Here is a 21,831-nt window from a genome sequence, read left to right as displayed (position 1 = left end):
GCCGCACTGAGGACACCAGCTGTGTCTCCCGGGGGCCTGAAGCTCACCGAGTCAGGTGAGGTGCCTGCCTGCCTTTCGTCTGATTTTATTCCATGTGCCCACCGGCCAGACGTGTGTCCCCGTCATCGTCACTGCACTTGCCGTGCACCCTAAAAGGAACATCCTCACTAAAGGTAGAAGCTAAGAGTAAAGAGCAGCCCGCACAAGATGACACCAAACAATACGGACTTGGTGAGCGGGCTGTGGAGCCGCTTGCCGAAAAGCGAAATATTCTGCTATCGTGTATTTTTCCCACACCAGTTCCACTTACCATCGTGTCTTCTGCCCCCGTGCAGAGCTGTGAGGTGCCCCCACTCCGTCCCTGGGGTTGCCCTGGCTCCCTTTTCTTCTCTGCTGCCTTCACCCTTTACACACCCACCCATCCTTCCTGCTGAGGCACCTGCCTCAGCCTCCTTCTCTCGTAAGTCTTCAGGCCCACGGTCCCATCTGCGTCCGTCGGGACCTCACAACATACGCATGAGCTGGGGGGTGTGATAAGAAACAGCCATGTGAACCTACTCCTGTATCTACCACATGAAGGTAGGAAAGATGTCTCCCGCCATATGTTAAGAGGACCCTACGTGAACCTCCATCAACAAAGAGTTTCCTCAAAAATTTAACAAGTACAAGGTGAGTATGTGGACCACCACAAAACATGGCAGGAGGAGTCTGTGATGCTCTGGACCAATGGACAGGTGTCCCTTATTCATGGACTGACTTAGCACGGTGAAGGTGGAGACACTTCCCGAACTGATGTGCAGACTCCACACAACCCCTATCAAAATCACAGTTGGCTTCTTTATAGAAATTCAAAAGCCGACCTTAAAATTCATACAGATGGAAAAAGAAAACTAAGTGTGAAGCTAGAGGTAGGAGGGAGATTGTAAAGCTTAGAGCAGAGATAAATGAAATGATGGAGGGAATCAACGAAACCAGGAGTTGGTTCTTTGAAGAGACTGATAAATTGACAAGCCTTTGGCTGGAATGGAAGAGAGACAGCTCGAATGACTAAAATCAGAAATGTAACTGGGGAGTTACCTCTGATGACATAAATAAAAAGGATTATGATACTATGACAACTTACACTAAAAAATAGACAACCTAGATGAAATGGGTGAATTCATGGAAATACACAAATTATTTCCAGAAGAAACAGAAAATCCGATCAGACCAATAACAATAAGGAGACTCAACCAGGAATCAAAACCTCCCAACAAAGAAAAAGCCCAGGACCGGATGGCTTCACTGGTGAATTCTGCCAAACACTTAAAGAAAAATTAATGCCAATTCTTCCCAAACTCTTCCAAAAAGTTGAAGAAGTGGGAACACTTTCTAGCTCATTCTATGAGGCCAGCATAACCTGATATGGAAGCCAGATCAACGCATCACGAGGACAGAAAATTACAGACCAATATCTTTTATAAACACAGATGCAAGCATCCTCAACAAAATACTAGCAAACCTACCCAGCAGTGTATTCCAAGTATCATACACCATGACCAAATGGGATTTATCCTGGGAATGCAAAAGAGGTTCAACATAGAAAAATCAACATATTACAAGAGAGTAATAGGACCAAAGCAAAAACACGTGACCAACTCAACTCAAATGCAGAAAAGGCATTTGGGAAAATCAAACAACCTCTCATGGTAAGAACACTCAGAAAACTAGGAACATAAGGGAATTTACTCAATGTGATAAAAGCATTTATGAAAAACTCAGTTAACATACTCAGTGGTGTAAGACTGAAAGCTTTTGCCCTAAGATCAGCACAAGACAAGGGCTTCTGCTCTTGGTGTTGCTATTCAACCCTGAACAGGAAGTTCTAACCAGGGCAATTAGATAAGAAAAAGAAATAAGAGACATCCTAATAAGAAAAGGAGATGTATCTATCTCTATTTGCAGATGACATATTCCTAGAGAGAGAAAATCCCAGAGAATCCGTAAGAAAGCTATTTGAGCTAATAAACAAATTCACCAAAGTTGCAGGTTACATGATCAAAACGTGCAAGTCAGTTATGTGTCTACATCTCAGCCACGAACAAACCAACAATGAAATTAGTTGAGCAATTCCATTGACAGTAATGTCTTCGAGAATCAAATGGTCAGGACTACATTTAACCGAGGAGGTGAGACATTTGTATCTCGAAAACTAGAAAACATCTCTGAAAGAAATTAAAGATTTAGATAAATGGTGGGGCACCCGGGTGGCTCAGTCGGTTGAGCGTCCGACTTCGGCTCAGGTCATGATCTCGCGGTCTGTGAGTTTGAGCCCCGCGCCGGGCTCTGTGCTGACAGCTCGGAACCTGGAGCCTGCTTCCGATTCTGTGTCTCCCTCTCTCCCTGCCCCTCCCCCACTCATGCTCTGTCTCTCTCTCTCTCTCTCTCTCTCTCACAAATAAACATTAAAAAAAAAAGACTTAGATAAATGGAAAGACATCCTGTGTTCATGGATTAGATGACTTTCAATACTACCCAAAGTCACCTACAGACTCAACAGGATGCCTATCAAAATTCCTGCTGGCTTTTTTGCAGAAGTGGAAAAAAATCAGTCCTCAAATTCATGTGGAGACGCAGTGGGTCTCAAACATCCAAAACAATTTGCAAAGCAAGAAGGAAGTCGGAGGGCTCAAAGGTCCTGTTCCAAAACTTACTACAAAGCTATGGTAACGAAAACAGTGTGGCACTGTCCCAGGGATATACATATAGGCCCATGGGATAGCGTTGAGCATCCAGACATGAAACCACACATCCGTGGCCAGTTCAGTTCTGATAAGAGTGCTAACACTGTTAAAAGAATAGCCTCTTCTATAAATGGTTCTGGGATAACCCAGTGGCCACGTGCAAAAGAGCAAAGCTGCACCCCTTATACTATATGCAAAAATGAACTCAGAATGGATCAGAGAACTAAAAGTAAGGAATAAAAGCGTACAACTCTTTAAAGAGAAAATGCACATCTCTCCTTGGTCATGTGAATTAGAAGAGGTTTGCAGACATGCCATCCAAAGTCCAGGAAACAAAGAAAAAGACAAAATGGATTTCCTAAAATTAAAAGCTTCTTGATTTAAAGCAAACTACCAGGAGAGTGAAGAGACAACCTACAGAATGGGGAAGATTCTTGCAAATATGCATCTGATAAGGAAATTATATGTAGAGTATATAGAGAACACTTACATCTCAGTTATAAAGAAGGCAAATAATATCCAAATAAAAATGGGCAAAGTTGCTGAACAGATATTTCCTTGAAGAAGATACATAAATGGGGAGCTCATTTGGTTAAGCAACCAACTTTGGCTCAGGTCATGATTTCATGATTCGTGCGGTTGAGCCCCGCATTGGGCTCTGTGCTGATAGCTCGGGGTCTGGAGCTGCTTCAGATCCTGTGTCTCCTTTCCTCTCAGTTCATCCCCCTGCTTGTGCTTTGTCTCTCTCTCAAAAATAAAGAAGATGCCTAAGTGGCCAATAAGTATGTGAAAAGATGCTCAACGTCATTAACCATCAGGGAAACGGAGCTGAAACCAGTGAGATACCCTTCACACACACCAGGATGTCTGGAACAGATGGATGGGAACAAGGGTTTCGAAGCACACAGGGAGGTAAAACCTGACACACCGCTGGAGAGGGGAGAACGTGAAATGGTGCAGCTGCTGTGGAAAAGTCTGGCAGTTCCTTACATGACCCAGGGATCCAACCTGCAGGCACACGCCCAACAGGGATGTAAGCCTGTGTCCCCAAAGCTTGTGGACTTCTGTTCTCAGCAGCACCGTCCACAACACAGCCCCAAAGTGGAAAGAACCCCACTGTCTATCACCTGATGAATACACAAAGGGCCGTATCCATTCAGTGGAATGTTAGGAGGCAACAGAAACCAAGGACTGAAACATGATCCCACTTCTGTGCAGCGTCCAGGACAGGCAGGTCCTCAGGGACAGACAGCAGCTTGTTGCTGGTCAGGGGCTGGGGCAGGGAGGATGGGGAGTCACTGCTGAGGGTATGGGCACTAAAAATGCTCTCAGTCGATGGCACTGTTGGTTGCATACGTCTGTAAGTACGCCGAAAACCGCACGTGGATGGGCAAAGTGTACAATGTGTGTACTTCCCCACAAAGCACGTCATGAATAAACACCTATAATGGGAGGAGACATAAACAAAAACATGAAGTTGAACACATTCAAACTTTAATTTACAAAATTTTCCCCATGTGTGTTAGAACCCAGCAAAAAAAAACCTGCTTAGTAAAATTTAGGGAAGCAGTAAGCTTGTTGGTTGGCTCCTTAATGGCTTCTGTCTAGGGCACAACACGTGTGGTCGGAGCCGTCAGGCTCAGAGGCAAACTTGGGGCTCAGTGCAAAGGTCCTGAGCATGTTCACACGCATCCTCCTTTGTCCCCCGTCTTTGCCTTCCTGGATCACGTGTCGTGATCAGATTTCTGTTCCGTCAGGATATTTTACGTGGTTTGGTTATTCACTGTTCTGCCTTCTTACAAAATCAGACAAATCTGATGACGATGGTTCAAGTTGTGCAGTGAATGGTAGCTTTTTGGTGCATCGGGAGCCCCCTGCTTGGGGACTGTAGGGGGCACATCGGGGCAGCCTGTCTGGGGACCGTGGGGGGCGCATTGGGGCCCCCTGCCTGGGGACCGTGGGGGGAGGCGCATCGGGGCAGCCTGGCCGGGACTCCGTAGGCTTGAGTCTCCTGCGGGGACAGCAGCCAGCACCTGTCCTGGGACACTCACATTCCTCACATAGCGAGGCTCTGCCTTTATCCACCCAAGATTCAAAGGTCTGGAGACCAAGGCTTCACACCAGAGTCACTTGGGAAGCATTTCGAGGGCAAATTCCCAGGCGCGGTCTCAGGCGTGGTGAGACTTCATCTCAGGATGTGGGTCATCAACCTGCAAATACCTCCGTGGCCCTCGGGTTCGTGCCCCTCAGTGCTGATTTGTCATGTGCAGCATCATGTTGCCCAGCTGGCCTCCCGTCTCTCCAAGTCGCTCCCCGTAGTTAGTAGAGTCCCTTTGGCCACCGTGGTGCATCCTCCTTGGTGTCTGGCCAGCCGGTGACTGTAGAAGTGAGCGACACTTGACCACACGCTGTGAGCACTCGTGTCCTCCCAGGGGTGGGGGCCGCTTGCGCATCTCTCCGGATGCCAGGCACACTCGTGTCCTCCCGCACGTTCCCAGCCTGCCGTCGCTCAGGAGAACTCCTCATCTTCAAGCGCTCTGAGCCCCTTTGAAGGAAAGGTTCTGCAGGCAAGGCCTTGCTGTGTCCTGACTGAGGCCCCGGGCTGAGTTCAGTGGAAAGCATCCGGCTGAAGCACTTCTCTTCACTTCCTGTGCTTTCCTTCTTTAGATGTCCTTTTAAAAAGATCCTAGTGTTGTAACATCAGGGCTCCTGGTGGAAGAAACCCTCCACGTTTGTGCGGTTACACACCATTTTCAAAAGCATGAGTGTGTTACCCACAAACGGTTCCAGCGTGGCGGTATCTCTCAGTTCCACAAGCGAGCACAGAGGGAGGCCCTGGGAGAAGGTGCGTGGCCATAGCGTGTGGCCGCCGCCTGACCGGGCTCTGCAGCTTCTGACACGAGGCCGCCCAAGCGCGTAGAGTCAGTCAGAGGCTGTTCTTGCCACCGCACGGCGTGGCCTGCCGGATCGCCATGGGGTCCCCACCACCCCCTCTGCAGTTGAGAGGCTCGGGGACAGCACCCAGTCAGTGTGTGCAGAGGCCGCTGAAGGGTTTGCACACCCCACCTCGTTCTCGCACTGCTGGTGAGGTTCTGCCCGTCGGCACATGGCGCGAAGCACCTGCTGGGAAGCACGTGCTGTGGTGTGGTGGACAAGACCGTGGGGACAAGAGAACAGGCCCCATGCGCCTCGGTGGTGACAGGTACTGGGAAAGTCAGGTGGGCTTGCTGGGAGGCCCCGTGGGGCAGAGCCTGGGTGAGGCGTGTGCAGGCCGGCCAGCGTGGGGTTCCCTGGGGACTTGCTCCACTTCCGATAGATCGGGAGGTCTCGGGAGCAGGAAGTGGCAGGAGAGCCGTAGGTTGAAGGGATCTCTGTACTGTGAGCGTGGACAGGGCATCTGGGGCCAAGGCAGGGAATCAGGAGGGGACTTCACAGGGATTCCGGCAGTGGTGCCAGTGGCTTTCACCACGTCTCCCCGACGGGATGGTGACAAGCAGTGCCGTGCACTGAGTGTCCCCCAGACTCACAGGGCAGGGCCCCAGCCCCCGTGGGACTGTGTGGACACAGGGCCTGGAGGAGGAGACGGAGGCTGAGTGCAGCCCTAGGCGGGCGCGCTCACAGGAAGGGACCCAGCGCGGGCTCTCCGCCCGTGAGGACACAGCCAGACGAGGATGCGAGTCTGCCGGCACCTGGACCGTGGACGTCCAGCCTCCAGTGTGAGGGATGAGCCTGTGGTTTGAGCCGGTGTGTGTGGTGTCCGAGGGACAGAGACGAGCAGTAAGTATGGACATGAGTGCAGCGCGTCCTGTGTGGACAATGCTTCTTCCACGACACAGTCTGACCCGCAGAGCAGCCCTCATGTGGTAGCCGTCAGCACCAGCTCTTCCAAACAAGGAAAAGGGGGTCAGGGGGCAAATGGCTTGCCCAAGGTCAAACAGCCCCAAAGCAGGACCCCAGCAGGACTCAAAAGACTGCCGTGTCCCCTCTGAGCTTTGCTTGGGTTCTAGGTACAACCACATTATGACCCCTGGGGCTCTAGGTATAACTATGTTATGATCACTGTGATTCTAGGTACTACTACATTGTGGCCCTTGGGGTTCTAGATATGACTATACTGCAGCCCCCTGGGGTTCTAGGTATGATGACATTGTGGCCCCTGGGGTTCTAGGTATAACTACATTGTGGCCCCTGGGGTTCTAGATATGACTATACAGCAGCCCACTGGGGTTCTCGGTATGACTACATTGTGGCCCCTGGGGTTCTAGGTATGACTACATGGTGGCCCCTGGGGTTCTAGGTATGACTATACTGCAGCCCCCTGGGGTTCTAGGCATGATGACATTGTGGCCCCTGGGGTTCTAGATATGTCCACACTGCAGCCCCCTGGGGTTCTCGGTATGACTACATTGTGGCCCCTGGGGTTCTAGGTATAACTACATTGTGGCCCCTGGGGTTCTAGATATGACTATACTGCAGCCCCCTGGGGTTCTCGGTATGACTACACTGTGGCCCCTGGGGTTCTAGGTACGACTACATGGTGGCCCCTGGGGTTCTAGATATGACTATACTGCAGCCCCCTGGGGTTCTAGGTATGATGACATTGTGGCCCCTGGGGTTCTAGGTATAACTACATTGTGGCCCCTGGGGTTCTAGATATGACTATACAGCAGCCCCCTGGGGTTCTCGGTATGACTACATTGTGGCCCCTGGGGTTCTAGGTATGACTACATTGTGGCCCCTGGGGTTCTAGATATGACTATACTGCAGCCCCCTGGGGTTCTCGGTATGACTACATTGTGGCCCCTGGGGTTCTAGGTATGACTACATTGTGGCCCCTGGGGTTCTAGATATGACTATACTGCAGCCCCCTGGGGTTCTCGGTATGACTACATTGTGGCCCCTGGGGTTCTAGATATGACTATACTGCAGTCCCCTGGGGTTCTCGGTATGACTACATTGTGGCCCCTGGGGTTCTAGATATGACTATACTGCAGCCCCCTGGGGTTCTAGGTATGATGACATTGTGGCCCCTGGGGTTCTAGATATGTCTACACTGCAGCCCCCTGGGGTTCTCGGTATGATGACATTGTGGCCCCTGGGGTTCTAGGTACGACTGCATTGTGGCCCCTGTCGATGGGATGGTTCTCAGTCCACAAACTGTGCGGTCTGCGATCCGAGGAACGCCCCCTGTCTCAAGTGTGCGGTCCCTCCAGTCACCACATGGTCGGGTCTCCTTCTCTCACCAGCCCCTCCCTAGACAGCTTGAACGATCATCTGCAGGGCTGTGACAGGCTCAGAGGCCCACTCCCACCCCCTTTACATGGAGTTCACCAAGGGCCCCGGAGAAGGTCACTGTTTTAAGTTCCAGAGGGTCTCTTTGGACACATGCTGCTTGTCGCTGAACAAACACACAGTGAGGGTCAGCTCCTATCCTGGGGCTGAAAGATGAGCGACCCCTTCCACAACAGGGGCTGCACAGTGGGGAGGCTGTCGTGCTGCACACCAAAGCGGCCACCGGAGCCTGAAGCTTCGTCCCTCTGACAGCTAGCTGTAGGTGACTGTCATCCTCGTTCCCCGGGGGACACATCCAGGGCCTTCCTCTCACCGGGAAGTAGGCTAAATTATGACGGCAAACCCCATTCCTAGAAAAGCAGGTCACAGAGCTCAGAAAGATAAGCCGTGGGGCCCCCTGGCCCCCAAGGAGGAAGAAGGGAGACCACACCACCTCCCCAGCTCAGGACGCGCACCTGCACAGCACGAGTGTGTCAGCCTTCGGCTCCTCTCGGATGTTTTATCTTATCACACAGCCACCCGGCCGAGGGGCCGAGTCTCACAGAAACCAGCCCAGGGACCTAAAAGGAACTTAACATGCTTTTCTTTCCCCTGCACTCAACTCTGGTCGGGTTTCAGGGACTTCCGTGTTTGTGAGATGTGTTTGGAGGTTAGATCGGGCCGAGTGTTGCTGAGGCGTGACGGGGGGATACACCGATCGCAGCAAGGAGTTTGGGGTGCGTCGCAGAGATGTGAGTTGGTTAGGGTGCATATTGGGGTGGATCTTGAAGGAGATAAAAGCAAGAGAGACTTGAGGGTGAACAGCAGGCAGACGGGCAGGAAAGGAAGAAGGGACGAGAGAGGGGAGCGGCCACTGGAGGCGGCCAAGTGCGTTGCTGGCAATAGGAATGCTCCTGGCTCCCTGGGAGCGGCCGCAGGCCTGGCGTCCCACCGCCCAACCTCCACCCCTCTGAGCTGCAGCTGTTGAGACCACGGTGCCTGAGTCCCAGCCGCAGCGAACCCCTCTCTTTCCTCCACTGCCCCTGTGCCCACTGTGCGGTTTCTCAGAGCTTAGCCGCCTGGCCTGCCAAGACCCTACCCTCTACAAGGTCCTCTGCTCCCCCAACCCCCGGGTGCCCTGAACTCTCCCACAAAAACTCAGTCTGTGCCTTCTCCACACAGGAAAGAATGCTCTAGCTGTGCCTTTCTACCCACTCACTTGTGCCCCACCCACCGGTCCTCACACGCACACACCGTGCATTCAGTGTCTGCAGTGCACCATGCTGGCGTCAGGGGTCAGGTGTCGGGAAGGAAGAAGATGAGACGGTCCCTGTTCTGAAGAGGCAAGGTCTGAAACTCATGGTCTAGTGGGAGAAACAAGCATGGGGACCAATCACTGGGGCAGAGTGCGTTCTGTGCACAGAGAGGCATGTGCGGTACAGGCAAGCGTCAGGGGCAAGAGGGCTGGGGGGCGGGCTGGGAGGTGATGCTGGGGTGAGGGAGATGGGGGCGGGCTGGGAGGTAATGCTGGAGCGGGAGGGCCAGGGGGCGGGCTGGGAGGTGATGCTGGGGGAGGGAGATGGGGGTGGGCCGGGAGGTGATTCTGGGGTGAGGGAGATGGGGGCGGGCCGGGAGGTGATGCTGGGGTGAGGGAGACAGGGGCAGGCTGGGAGGTGATGCTGGGGCGGGAGGGCCGGGGTGCGGGCCGGGAGGTGATGCTGGGGTGAGGGAGATGGGGGAGGGCTGGGAGGTGATGCTGGGGTGAGGGAGACGGGGACAGGCCGGGAGGTGATGTTGGGGTGAGGGAGACGGGGGTGGGCTAGGAAGTGATGCTGGGGTGGGAGGGTGGGGAGGCAGGCCGGGAGGTGATGCTGGGGCGAGGGAGATGGAGACGGGCCGGGAGGTGATTCTGGGGTGAGGGAGATGGGGGCGGGCCGGGAGGTGATGCTGGGGCAAGGGAGATGGGGGAGGGCCGGGAGGTAATGCTGGGGCGGGAGGGCCAGGGGGTGGGCCGGGAGGTGATGCTGGGGCGAAGGGGACGGGGGTGGGCTAGGAAGTGATGCTGGGGCGGGAGGGTCGGGAGGCGGGCCGGGAGGTGATGCTGGGGTGAGGGAGATGGGGACGGGCTGGGAGGTGATGCTGGGGCGGGAGGGCCGGGGGGCGGGCCGGGAGGTGATGCTGGGGTGAGGGAGATGGGGGCAGGCTGGGAGGTGATGCTGGGGTGAGGGAGACAGGGACAGGCCGGGAGGTGATGTTGGGGTGAGGGAGATGGGGGCGGGCTAGGAAGTGATTCTGGGGTGGGAGGGTGGGGAGGCAGGCCGGGAGGTGATGCTGGGGTGAGGGAGGTGGGGACGGGCCGGGAGGTGATGCTGGGGTGAGGGAGACGGGGGCGGGCTGGGAGGTGATGCTGGGGCGGGAGGGCCGGGGTGCGGGCCGGGAGGTGATGCTGGGGCGAGGGAGACGGGGGCGGGCCAGGAGGTGATGCTGGGGCGAGGGAGACGGGGGCGGGCCGGGAGGTGATGCTGGGGTGGGAGGGCCGGGGTGCGGGCCGGGAGGTGATGCTGGGGCGAGGGAGACGGGGGCGGGCCGGGAGGTGATGCTGGGGCGGGAGGGCCGGGGTGCGGGCCGGGAGGTGATGCTGGGGCGAGGGAGACGGGGGCGGGCCGGGAGGTGATGCTGGGGCGAGGGAGACGGGGGCGGGCCGGGAGGTGATGCTGGGGCGGGAGGGCCGGGGTGCGGGCCGGGAGGTGATGCTGGGGTGAGGGAGACGGGGGCGGGCTGGGAGGTGATGCTGGGGTGAGGGAGACGGGGGCGGGCTGGGAGGTGATGCTGGGGCGGGAGGGCCGGGGGGCCGGCCGGGAGGTGATGTTGGGGTGAGGGAGACAGGGGGCGGGCCGGGAGGTGATGCTGGGGCGGGAGGGCCGGGGGGCGGGCCAGGAGGTGATGCTGGGGTGAGGGAGACGGGGACAGGCCGGGTGGTGATGTTGGGGTGAGGGAGACGGGGGCGGGCTGGGAGGTGATGCTGGGGCGGGAGGGCCGGGGTGCAGGCCGGGAGGTGATGCTGGGGTGAGGGAGATGGGGGCGGGCCAGGAGGTGATGCTGGGGCGAGGGAGACGGGGGCGGGCCGGGAGGTGATGCTGGGGTGAGGGGGACAGGGGCGGGCCGGGAGGTGATGTTGGGGTGAGGGAGATGGGGGCGGGCTAGGAAGTGATTCTGGGGTGGGAGGGTGGGGAGGCAGGCCGGGAGGTGATGCTGGGGTGAGGGAGGTGGGGACGGGCCGGGAGGTGATGCTGGTGTGAGGGAGACGGGGGCGGGCTGGGAGGTGATGCTGGGGCGGGAGGGCCGGGGTGCGGGCCGGGAGGTGATGCTGGGGTGAGGGAGACGGGGGCGGGCTGGGAGGTGATGCTGGGGCGGGAGGGCCGGGGTGCGGGCCGGGAGGTGATGCTGGGGTGAGGGAGATGGGGGCGGGCCGGGAGGTGATGCTGGGGTGAGGGAGACGGGGGCGGGCCAGGAGGTGATGCTGGGGCGAGGGAGACGGGGGCAGGCCGGGAGGTGATGCTGGGGTGAGGGGGACAGGGGCGGGCCGGGAGGTGATGCTGGGGCGGGAGGGATGGGGGCAGGACGGGAGGGAGGTGATGCTGGGCAGGAGGGATAGGGGCAGCTGGGAGGTGATGCTCGGGCGGGAGGGACAGGATCCTCGCCTGTAGCCCTCGCAGTCCTGTCCTGCCTGCCCACCTCCTGGGTGAATCCGTCATTTCCCAGTCAAGTGCCAACAGTGGTCTGACTTGGAACCCCATGGGAACACGGACAGGCTCAGCCACCTGCCACCTCGGTGTGTGGAGTGGAGGCGATGAGCATTTTCAGGACTCAGCTCCTCTCCAACACTGTGACTGTCTTGTTGAGGTGATAAAACAAGGGTTTTGTACAATCGCATCAAGGAACAGCGTTGGACGCATACCTTAAAAATAACCCCAAATTTGCTAAAGTAAAATCGAATCTCTGGCGTATTCTCCGTATCACACATATTTGGACGAGAGCTTGAGACAACGTGTGTGTCCAGCAGGCATGCCTACCTGACCCTGGTGACCTATGCACATGCCATTATCCTGCACCACAAACCCTGTATCCCGGTGGTCCTTCAGAGGAGGGGGGTTAAGGGTGGCTCCTGGTCCATCACGGGACCATGTGCATTGGCGACGGAGGGAGAAAGTGCATCCTCTTCCTTGGGGAACTTGAAATCCAGACACTCAGGGACAGTGGTGCAGGAACAGCAGAGAGGGGAACGCCTCAGCTGTCCCGTGGGACGACCAGGGCCCAGGGCACGATGACCAGAGTCACAGGGGCCCCACCTGCAGCTGGTTGTGGAGGCTCCCACTCTGCCTGAATGTTCTGGTCACAAGCAGCAGTCAGGCTGATGCTGGCAGGTCGCCATGCACCTGTCCACCAAACCGCCCCTGCAGGCGGCCCACGGCACCTGTCCCCTGCAACCAGAGAGGGCTGAGAGCAGGACCACGTGGGGACAGAAGCGCACACTTCACCGGATGGAGCCACGTGGCCAATTTGGAAATGGAATTGATGGAAGGAGGACTGAATCCACTCAAACCACAGTCTCACTGTTGACCCTTGTCACTGGTTCCACAGCATAGCACGCACACTGTTGAGTACACACAAAAACAAACCAGACGCTAGGGATTTAACTTGGCTCCTTGACCAGCAGTAACAGTGGCATGATCAATACTCCGTAAGACGCACAAGTAGCTTTTTCGTTGTTGTTCTGACTCCCACTGATTCCACGCAGCGTATGTAGGTTCTAGTTTAAAAGGAAGGCTGCACACAGATGCCTCCGATGTGTCATGTGGATGTGAGCTCTGGGATCCAGGCTCAGTGCTCCCGTCTTTAGCTCTTTCACAGACTTTCATCATATTTTCGATGAAGCATTTACGGTGAAGACATTTGCAGCTTGATTGCACTTAATTACCAAGTGACTTCTTATTTATGGGCCAAATAAATAGCTTTTAAACCCATCTTGAGTCTATCATTCACAAACAACGGCTTCTAAAGCACCGAAGAAGATCTCTATTAGTTGTAAACCTAATCCCGTTATTCAAGGAGCCAAGTCATTTCTGGCACTTTCTGTCCTACAACATCTGCCTTGTGAAATACATGGTTAGCCTCACAAAGCAGTTATAATTTTTTCCCAAATCTCTTTCTTCTAAATTTCCTTTGGTACAAATCAGAGAGACTCCTTGATAAATAAATCTTTCTTACCTTCTCTATAGGTGATTATCTCATAGGTTTGCTTTGACAGAAATTTATAACCTGTCACAAGCGTCTGTTGCCAATTCCCAAACGCAAACCTCAGAGTCTTTAGAAGAATGATTGTTCTATGATTTTTGACAATCGTTTCATGAACAAACATAATTTTCAAATAGGAACTCACAGTAATTTTTAAAGTAGTATCAATGACGACTTTCTCATTTTATAAACTTGAAGTTTAATGAAAGTTAATTTTAATATTTTAGGTGATGGAAACTCATATTTCATCATTTTATAAACATTTTAATCTATATATTTTTTATATATTTATTTTTTATTTATATATATATTTATATATTTATTTAAGGGGGAGAGAGAGACAGAGAGAGAGAATAAGTAGGGGAGAGAGACAGAGAGAGAGCAAGTAGGGGAGAGAGACAGAGAGAGAGCAAGTAGGGGAGAGAGACAGAGAGAGAGAATCCCAAGCAGGCCCCATGCTCCGCGTGGAGCCTGACGCGGGGCTCGATCCCATGAACCATGAGATCATGACCTGAGCCAGAGTTGGATGCTCAACTAACTGAGCCACCCAGGCGCCCCAACATTTTAATTTAAAATCCATGCTACCTGGGCACCTGGGTGGCTCAGTCGGTTGAGCATCCGACTTCGGCTCAGGTCATGATCTCACGGTTCGTGAGTTCGACCTCCGTGTCGGGCACTGTGCTGACACTTAGAGCCTGGAGCTGCTTCGGATTCTGTGTCGCCCTCTCTCTCTGCCCCTCCCCTGCTTGCTCTCTGTCTCTCTGTCTCAAAAAGAAATTAAAAAAAAGCAAACTTAAAGTCAACATGTTTCTGCACATTTCTTTGAATCAAACAGGTCTGTCAAGAATCAACATAAGCTGTTATAGTTAAGACGAGGTGGGGCGCCTGGGTGGCGCCGTCGGTTAAGCGTCCGATTTCAGCTCAGGTCACGATCTCGCGGTCCGGGAGTTCACGATCTCGCGAGATCTCGAGTGATCTCGCGTGAGTTCGAGCCCCGCGTCCGGCTCTGGGCTGACGGCTCAGAGCCTGGAGCCTGTTTCCGATTCTGTGTCTCCCTCTCTCTCTGCCCCTCCCCCGTTCATGCTCTGTCTCTCTCGGTCCCAAAAATAAATAAACGTTAAAAAAAAAAAAAAAAAAGACGAGGTAACACGTGAATCCCTTACTATTTGAGGGCGCTTACAAATGAGCATGGCCTCCTGAGAAATAAGTGAGCCAAGTCTCAGAAGGCACAGAAGTCTTTATCCCCGTAGCCAGGTACTTAGAGTTTCGGTGTTCAATGTACAGAACAGTCTGGAATGCAGAAGCCGCTTTTGCGTGAGGATGTCTCTGGTAGTATTAGAAAACCAATCTCTTCTTTGTTTGTTTATTTATATGCTGACGTGTTCCAATAAGGACTTGGCTTGATTTATAAATACAAATGAGAAAGTAAGGTAAATACAAATTAAATATAAAGCGTAGGGACAAAGCGCAGACTGCCCCCAAGATGGGCCACTTTGGCACGATCGTGATGGTGAGTTAAAGGCGATGAAACCCCAGCACGTTCAGGAAAAGCTCTTCCCCTCGGAGTCCACCGCCTAGACTTACACTAGAAAGCCTGCCCCCGGAGGAGAGCTATTCATAACAGACTCCTCTTTACCCAAGAAACCTCTCTGCACAACAGGGCCACCTTCGTTCTCCAAACCCCTCCTCTTACCTTCCTGCTCATGGCCTCCCTCCCCTTTGTAGCCCCACAGGATGTCACAGAAGCGTCACGTTGTCTGAGGAATTTGGAATTTTGGCTGTCTTTGGAATGTCCATGTCTGCGTGGATTCCCCACCCGTGGCTCTCACACCTGATTTTCTCCTGTTCGTCTGTGTCATGTCCACATGACTCTTGGTCAGCTGGAAGGACCCAGGTAGGGACAGGACATTTTTGCTTCATGACAGAAGCGAGAGAAAGAGGCGTGGAATGGTATGAAGCCGGAAGGGAGGCTCATGACTCCCGTGAATTAGCTCCAGGCGGTTCTCACACCCACGCAAGGGGAGGGACAAACCTGAAGCGTCCATAGGCTGAAGATGCATTGGTCACAAAAGTGCAATTTCAAAATCAAAAGAGAATTTCCCTCTCTGTGTCTCCTGAGAGAATATTTTCTAGCTGTATTGAGAAACAACTGACATATCACCTTGCGTAAGTTTAGGGTATCCCACACGATCTGGTAAAATGAAAACAATTTCATAGACACAAAAATGCAAATCACTAACAAAAGGTTTTAACCTCACAAGCAACTTTAACCACCAAACTATATGAATAAAATAGATCCAGGAACAAAACAAATGAGCCAAGGAAAAAAAGAGAGCGTGGCAAACCACTAAACAGACTCCTAACTCCAGAGAACACGCTGGTGGTCACCAGAGGGGAGGTGGGTGGGGGACGGGGGTTATTACCCAGCACGCTAACTAACTGAAATGTAAATAAAAACCTAACTAAAAAAGGAAGCACAGATGTTTCACCAAGAAATTTACCCAAAAAGGAGGACGGGCTCTTCTCAACATCACCAGGTCAAGAGTATGAGAACATATGCACACACACCTGCACACGCGGGCACACACACCCACACCCTACCCACACACTCCCATACCATAGACCACACACACACACACACACACACACACACACACACACACACTCTCTCTCTCTCTCTCTCTCTCTCTCTCTCTCTCTCTCTCTCAAAAACAAAAACAATAATTGGAATAAACTTCCAAGTGAAATGTGTCGGAAAACAAATGCTGGTCCCTAACCAGCTATACTGGAATGCAACGACGTCCTTCCGAGTGGGCACGTTTCTACCTCCCGGATGGCAGGCCCTGCGGGTGTGCGGTGAGGAAAGGCCCCCCGCCCTGAATGCTCACCGCTGCCGTCCGGGGAGGGACACCTGTGCTCGCAGGACACCATCGTTAACAAGTGCCACAGCGGTTTTTACACTGGCCAGGCAATTCTTGGACATGCTTCCTGTCTGCTCAAGGCCCAAGTATTTGCGGCTTTTCCATGCAAGCTCGTCTGGATGCATTTAAATGCTCAGCAAGCCCGTGCGGCTGGAATGTGCCTGGCCCCCCACCTTACTTGTGAGAACGCTTGGGGACTCGCATAGCACATTCTGGGTAAGAAATGTTGGATTTAGTACTTCTTGTCAATGCAAATTTATCTGGGCATTAGATGAACACCTTGGGCTCTACCCTGTCATGTTTCTTCCAAAGCCTGGGGTCCATTTCATTGCCCACCACTGAGAAAGCCGACAGAGTGGAGGACATAACAGAAATGATTTTCTGCCATCAAACTTTTATGAAAGCCGGAAAAGTTAAGTCGCATCAACACTGGAGGGCATGGTGGGATCGAGAGTGTGTGAAGACTCTTTATGAGCCTGGAAGTGACCTAAGAAAGTCAAGCTTCTGTTTGTCTGCTTTTTTTAAACATTTATTATTTTTGAGAGACAAAGAGACAGAGCATGAGTGGGGGAGGGGCAGGGAGAGAGGGAGGCACAGAATGTGAAGCAGGCTCCAGGCTCTGAGCTGTCGGCACAGAGCCCGACGCGGGACTCGAACCCACACACCGTGAGATCATGACCTGAGCTGAAGTCAGACACTTACCTGACTGAGCCACCCAGGCACCCCAGTCTACTTTCTTAAATGGAGACCACATCCTGCCCTCTTCCAGGAGACCACAGGCCACTCCCCTCCTGGTTTTCTGCCCCTCTTCTCTGCCTCCTCTTCCATCTGACGGGAAGCCTTGCTTGTATCCCTTGCTCTCAGACCCTGTGGGGCTCCCTGCTGCCCAGAGGACGAAGGAGCACCTGCCCCACAACGGAATCTGTGCATGCTCCCCCATCTTCTGGAAGATTCTTTCCTGCCCTCCTGGCTCAGTTGGCTCCCACTGCCCTTTCCATCTCTGATGGCTGCCTCCCGGCTGGCCTCTGCTGAGCTGCACAACTCACCCTCCTCAGAAAGCCTGCGGGTCTCTACATGCCTCCCACTCTGGTGGCTTAGAGCAGATTTCTCTCACTGCAGACTTCTGAGAGAGAAGCAAAGCATCAAGGATGCACGTGCCCCATCTAGGACCACTTGGCCATTGCAATTTTGCTTTGATGGAGGTAGTGATTCAGTTCATACTGGTCACTCCTGTTAGACTATGAGCCCCATCAGGACGAGGGTACCTGTGACAAATTCTCTCCTTTCCAGACCCCGCCAGGGCAGCCCGCACCTCTGCCTATGAGGCATTGCCCCCCCCCCCCGACTGTAAAGATGTGAACAAGCAGGGACAGAGGCTCCAATAGCCCAAGGCCACACCCCTAAGGGACCCCAGCACCCAAAGTGCCTGCCTGAGAAAGTCCAGCTTCAAAAAACTGCCCACGTGTCCAGTAGCACCTGGGGATGCCCATTTCCTAGCCTTGGTGGCAGGAGCCTGATTGCTAGGAGCCCCATCAGCAAACCCACCAGGGAGCCCCTACACCTGCCCTCCTTGAACCCAGCCTCCCTGTACCCGCCTACCAACACCTGTCCTCAGGCACTGCCCTCCCTGCACCTGCCCTCTGGCACTGCCCTCCCTGCACCTGCCCTCTGGCACTGCCCTCCCTGCACCTGCCCTCTGGCACTGCCCTCCCTGCACCTGCCCTCTGGCACTGCCCTCCCTGCACCTGCCCTCTGGCACTGCCCTCCCTGCACCTGCCCTCTGGCACCTGCCCTCCCTGCACCTGCCCTCTGGCACTGCCCTCCCTGCACCTGTCCTCAGGCACTGCCCTCCCTGCACCTGCCCTCTGGCACTGCCCTCCCTGCACCTGCCCTCTGGCACTGCCCTCCCTGCACCTGCCCTCTGGCACTGCCCTCCCTGCACCTGCCCTCTGGCACTGCCCTCCCTGCACCTGCCCTCTGGCACTGCCCTCCCTGCACCTGCCCTCTGGCACTGCCCTCCCTGCACCTGCCCTCTGGCACTGCCCTCCCTGCACCTGCCCTCTGGCACTGCCCTCCCTGCACCTGTCCTCAGGCACTGCCCTCCCTGCACCTGCCCTCTGGCACTGCCCTCCCTGCACCTGCCCTCTGGCACTGCCCTCCCTGCACCTGCCCTCTGGCACTGCCCTCCCTGCACCTGCCCTCTGGCACTGCCCTCCCTGCACCTGCCCTCTGGCACCTGCCCTCTGGCACCTGCCCTCTGGCACTGCCCTCCCTGCACCTGCCCTCTGGCACTGCCCTCCCTGCACCTGCCCTCTGGCACTGCCCTCCCTGCACCTGCCCTCTGGCACCTGCCCTCTGGCACCTGCCCTCTGGCACCTGCCCTCCCTGCACCTGCCCTCTGGCACTGCCCTCCCTGCACCTGCCCTCTGGCACTGCCCTCCCTGCACCTGCCCTCTGGCACTGCCCTCCCTGCACCTGCCCTCTGGCACTGCCCTCCCTGCACCTGCCCTCTGGCACTGCCCTCCCTGCACCTGTCCTCAGGCACTGCCCTCCCTGCACCTGCCCTCTGGCACTGCCCTCCCTGCACCTGCCCTCTGGCACTGCCCTCCCTGCACCTGCCCTCTGGCACCTGCCCTCTGGCACCTGCCCTCTGGCACCTGCCCTCCCTGCACCTGTCCTCTGGCACTGCCCTCCCTGCACCTGCCCTCTGGCACTGCCCTCCCTGCACCTGCCCTCTGGCACTGCCCTCCCTGCACCTGCCCTCTGGCACTGCCCTCCCTGCACCTGCCCTCTGGCACTGCCCTCCCTGCACCTGCCCTCTGGCACTGCCCTCCCTGCACCTGCCCTCTGGCACCTGCCCTCTGGCACCTGCCCTCTGGCACCTGCCCTTTCCCTGCTCTGTCTGCATCCCCAACTACCATTCCTGAATGCCTTCAGGAAGGAGACGGTGCTCCGTCATCTGCCCACAGGCTCTTTGGTGACAGAAGTTTTCACTTAAAAAATTGGCTGTTGGGTTGAGTAGTGTTGTGAAAGTGCAGCAGAGAGGAAGGTATTACAGAGAAGGAGTGGCGCTAGGTCACGGCCGCGGCTCAGGCAGGGTCAGGTTTCTCGTTCCCTGGGGAGGGCATGGGCAGGGACTAAGCACAGAGGGGGTCCAGGGAGGGGATGCTCTGAGGCCACAGCCCTGAGTGGGCCTGCTGAAGGAGCCTCATGGAGGGGGGGATGTGTGCCAAAGAACACAGGGTTCTCTTCCAGCTCCCTCAGTACAGACCCAACTGTGTCCCCCAGTCCGCATACAGGAACCCTGATTTCTAGCATGTCCCAATGTGGCTGTATCTGGAGACAAGGCCTCCACACAGGGGATTACGTTCAGATGAGGCGGCTGGGGTGACACTATTCCCTTAGGAGTGGTGTCCTCATAAGAGATTAGGACACAGACACACACAGCAGGGCCACCACATGAGGATACGGGGAGAGACATGTCTACAGGGCAAGGAGAGAGGACTTGGGAGAACTGGCCCTGCCCTCACCTGGATCTCAGACTTCCCGCCTCCAGGACTGGGAGGAAATAAGCTGCTGGTCCCTGGTCTGGTTCCGGTGGTTCGGGCAGGAGCCATTCTCCGGCAGGTGGCAGGCGTGCAGGTGTGGGGAGGGCAGGTGCCAGAGGACAGGTGCAGGGAAGGCGGGTGACGGGAGTGCAGGTGCGGGAAGGGCAGGTGCGGGGAGGGCAGGTGCGGGGAGGGCAGGTGCGGGGAGGGCAGGTGCGGGGAGGGCAGGTGCCATTCAGTTCTTGAACTATCATAGGCATCTGACGACACTCGGAACCACTTTCTCGCCCTTGTACCCGTGGCGTGAACCCAGCGGTGCCTGATGCCTCCACTGCCCGGTGAAGAGTCTGCCGGCAAGAAGCCACTGTGGGTCACCCACCTCATGCCAGGCTCAGACAGGCCTGGGCTGCGAGGCTGAGAACAACCCTATCCTTCAGCGGTTTCCCCGTTACCACTCACTCTGACTCTTCTGCATGGGTTCTGGGATCCAGAACACAGATGCCACCACACCCTGAAACTGACAAGTCGTTCCTACAGATAAGAAACAACTTCCGGAAGCACACACTGTGGGACATGGTTGTTCCATCCTGAGTGTTTGCGGGCTCTCAGACCACAGCGTCCCCGGGGATGGAGGCCGGCTCTCAGCCTCGAGCGTGTGTTCATTCTCCGACTGCGCCACGGTGTGGACTCTCGTGAGCCCTGATCTAGGGGCCATTCGCCCTGATTCACAAGCGAAATTCAGGTCAGTTCCTGATTTCAGTCAGTGCCCTCCCCAGATTTGTCTCACATCCCGATTACGTGTAAGAACTGCTGGGAGGTGGGGGTGGGCCCCCGGGGGGCTTATCTTTCCAGCGCAGATGTGGGCAGGGGGAGGGGGCGTGCGGGAACACTCTGATCCAAGGGTGTCAGGCCAAATCCAATAAAAAAGACCGAGGGCCCACCGGAACTCAGACCACCCGGGTCCTGCCCTGCACACCCGCACGCCTCCGGGGTTTGGAGCAGAGTCTGAACAAAATCGAGGCTTCTGCCTCAGGCTTGCGCGGATGGGCTGGCACTGAGGAGTCCTCCCCATTTTCTGACGGCGGCTGTCTGCCGTGCAATTTGCGGGACGGCCCCCAGACCGCCTGGGACTGTGGGGGCGCATACGCCCCCATCTGTGTTGTGAGGCAAGGAAAGGACGTGGAGGCAGGTGGAGGGTGGAAAGCGGCTACGGGCCGGTGACGGCCACGAGTGGGGCACCTGCGGTCCATCCCTGCACGGGCTCCCGGCATGGTCCCCTGGCAGCACCACAGACTCTGGGCACCGACCAGGGACAGGCGACCTCGGACGCACAGCCCCTCCCCCAACTTATTTTACAGAAGGAAGCTCCAAGGTCTGGGAAGGTCGTCTTCAAGGCCATCCTGCCGGAGTCTGGCCTGGCCGGACTGGACACCAACGCTGGCCACTCTTTGGCCAGAGGTCTTTGCACCGCCCCCCGTCTGGAGTCTGGTGGTCGCGGTGAATACTGGATGCAAGAAGGCGAAGGCGTCCCCTCTCTCGTGCACACGACTATCCCCTAGTCTTTGCCCCAGGATTTGGGACATCGCATTTTCTCACACAAGACGATCAGGAAGAAGAAAAGGGCACTGTTGGCTAGCCAACCTCATTTATCTGCTCGGGAAGCACTTGGTGCCATAGAATTTGAAAGTGTTTTGAGTTATAGTCCAAAAAAGTAATTTCCAACTCCTACTTTTGCTCACTCACTTTTTTTTTTCCTTTCTGCTAAAACAGCAGCTTCTGCGTTAAGCCTCTGTGTTTCATTGGCTACAAACCAAACACTACCTGTAATCTTAATGGTAGCCATGCTGGGAAGGCACTGGTGTCCCCACTGCCCTGATGACAAAGCTAGGGGATAAAAGGGATAGATAAGAGACTCACTGATGGCCGCATGGCCATAAAGTCACAGGCACAAATCTTAACTCAAGATCCGTGACCACGGTTTTGATAGGGGTTCTTAGCAGCCGGCACGAGACCCACAAATATTTTCCAGCTGAACAAATGGTAGGTCCCCAAGCCATAACTGCTGTGATACCC

At 55.3% G+C, this 21,831-nt stretch overlaps 1 protein-coding gene across 5 annotated transcripts in view; it reads right to left on the bottom strand.

Moving 5' to 3' along the window:
• Positions 1 to 21,831, bottom strand: part of DLGAP2 (DLG associated protein 2) — a 617,576-nt gene that overhangs the window by 124,210 nt on the left and 471,535 nt on the right. Inside the window, exon 1 of one of the 5 annotated variants that reach the window (XM_047856908.1) lies at positions 14,983 to 15,035. The exons of the other annotated variants lie outside the window; for them this stretch is intronic. The gene's annotated coding sequence lies outside the window, so the exon portion shown is untranslated. Of the gene's footprint in view, positions 1 to 14,982; positions 15,036 to 21,831 lie in introns of those variants that run through there. 5 annotated transcript variants of the gene reach the window in all.

The sequence above is a fragment of the Prionailurus viverrinus genome, chromosome B1 (assembly GCF_022837055.1).
Source record: "Prionailurus viverrinus isolate Anna chromosome B1, UM_Priviv_1.0, whole genome shotgun sequence".
Lineage (NCBI taxonomy): Eukaryota > Metazoa > Chordata > Mammalia > Carnivora > Felidae > Prionailurus > Prionailurus viverrinus.
This window is presented reverse-complemented; position numbering and strand designations above follow the sequence as displayed.